This window comes from Nanorana parkeri, unplaced genomic scaffold (assembly GCF_000935625.1).
Source record: "Nanorana parkeri isolate BGI_ZX_2015 unplaced genomic scaffold, ASM93562v1 scaffold4391, whole genome shotgun sequence".
Classification (NCBI taxonomy): Eukaryota; Metazoa; Chordata; class Amphibia; order Anura; family Dicroglossidae; genus Nanorana; species Nanorana parkeri.
In genome coordinates, this window is record NW_017310654.1 from 12,503 (window position 1) to 14,847 (window position 2,345).

The 2,345-nt window shown below is 54.2% G+C and overlaps 1 protein-coding gene across 1 annotated transcript in view; it reads right to left on the reverse strand.

Moving 5' to 3' along the window:
• The window catches only part of FOSB (FosB proto-oncogene, AP-1 transcription factor subunit), a 5,614-nt gene that overhangs the window by 2,269 nt on the left and 1,000 nt on the right, over positions 1–2,345 (reverse strand). The gene's annotated exons all lie outside the window — the stretch shown is intronic.

Below are 2,345 nucleotides of genomic sequence, written 5' to 3' on the forward strand. Positions count from 1 at the left end.
GATGATGATGATGGGAGATGATGGGAGATGATGGGAGATGATGATGATGATGGGAGATGATGGGAGATGATGGGAGATGATGATGATGATGATGGGAGATGATGATGATGGGAGATGATGATGATGATGGGAGATGATGATGATGGGAGATGATGATGATGGGAGATGATGATGATGGGAGATGACCCCCAGGGCTGCAGATCCACCAGACCATAACCCAGACTTGTCCTGGTGCAGTTTTTCTACCCCTCCCCCGCTGCATTCTCTCTGCTGCAATGCTGAATCGGGATCGGATTTAATAACAGATGCGAACGTATCGGATTGTATGAGCGGATCTGATGACGCGGGCTTTGCTGCCTATGTGCGGGATCCATTGCCTCAAGTCAGTTGGCCAATCTGTAAAAACGAAGTAAAGATGCTGCAGGGAAGCTTCCTTTACAAGACGGTGTGGCGGTGGGATGCGATGAGTGAGAAGAGCGCGGCCTACCCCACAAGCCTAGGACCCCATCATGATTCTGTGTCTTCCTTTTAAGGGTAAATGGTCCTTCCTCCAACATCTGCCAAGTCCACTCTTACCTCAGCTGATGAAACAGTGGCAGTCCAAGTCCCCCAATCCTCCTCTTCATGAAGCCCCCCCCTCGCCCCCTTATCTGGCCTCTGTCTTAGGGGGTAGAAATTACCTTTTGCTCCAAATTCCCTTCTACCAGGACCTGGAAGTCAACGTCTGGCTCATGCTTTGGACCTCTGAGGAGCTCAGCCGGCTGCTGAATTTCCTCCCTGCCCATGTCTCCTCTGCTGGGATATTTGGGATTGATCCTGGCCGGCCATGGTCCTTCTTCCCCAGGAAAAGCTCTCCATGGTGTAGTTGGATGAGGATTATGGGTCCCAGGCGTGGTTCCGGTTGTGGCTCACGTTGCCGATGTTGGGGACGTCTCTTCTATCTCTGCAGAAGACATCTGAGACAGGAACCGCCTGACAAGGTCATAAAGGTACCAAAACTCCGACAGCAGTGTAGCTGGTGGAACACATTCAGCGTTGGGTGGATCTGCAGGTTCTGGTTCTCTCTGCAACGTAGACTCCAGGAAGCTGTTCTGACGGATCGCTGGGAGACCTAGGACACGGATCTCATGGCTCCCAGCTTCAGCGGGAGTCTAGGGGGGTTTGTGGGATCAGCAGAGCCGGATCTATGCGTTTCCCCCTCTGGGGCTGCTGTGTAGTACCTGGAAGGCAGACACTTCCTTTTCATAGTTCTGGACTTCCCCTAGAGCAGTGGTTCTCAACCTGTGGGTCGCGACCCGAAAGTGGGTCACAACCCACTGTTGAGGGGGGTCACCACATGCTTTGTGCTGCGCTAGGTGAGGGGCTCCTCAGCCACCTCCTAGAGCAGCAGTTTCAGTTCTCCGGCCGCGCCGCTAGATGGCGCTGCAGCACTGGCAGCCAAGGGGGATCAAAGAGAGGGGAGTGGGCGGGAGTGAGGGGAGATGAATGCCGGCTTGTCCACCAAAGAGCCCCACTGGCCACCACAGAGCCCACACTGGCCACCACAGAGCCCCATTGAGCTCACAGAGCCCACACTGGCCACCAGAGAGCCCCATTGAGCTCACATGAGCCCACACTGGCCACCTGAGAGCCCACACAGATACTAGTATTGGTGCATTCCTACATTTTAACATTGGGGGGTCACCACAACTTGGCAAATGTTACCAAGGGGTCCCAGCCCTAGAAAGGTTGAGAACCACTGCCCCAGAGGACATTATATAGGGTTCTGGTTCATGTAACAGACGTGTTGTGTGCTCTGGATTGTCCAGACTTGTTGCTGCAAGGCTCCATATTGCATGGAGGCACGGGTGTGGATTGCCTGGCTGTTGGACTGCGGATGCCGAGAGACGGGTCTACTGAAGTCGGTTGTTCCCAGCAGGCTGGAGGCTCCCGACTCTATCTCTGTACCTGGAAGGCTCAGGGGTGCGAGATGTTCGGGTTCAGTCCCCACTCAGGGTCTATTTTGGGCTAAGGTGGTGTCCATTCCTCTCCATGAGGACATTGTTCTGCCTCCTCTGTTGTCCACCCGGAAGTGATTGCCGTCATTCTGTAGCCGTAGTTTGGGCTAGGAGAGTTTAGGTGAAGGACACTCGTCTTCTGAGGGATGGGATTCCTAGTTTTCCCTCCTGGAGGTCTCTCTCGTGGGTTTGGTGGCATTCTCCACAACCATTTCTAGACGGATCCAACAAACCATATCTCAGGTCCCTACACCGAAGCCCCGGAGTCCTTCCTCAGGGCAGCGAGGGGCGTCTCGGCCTTTCCCTCGTCAGAATTCAGAAGCCATCTTGGTGTTGTAGATGTTACAA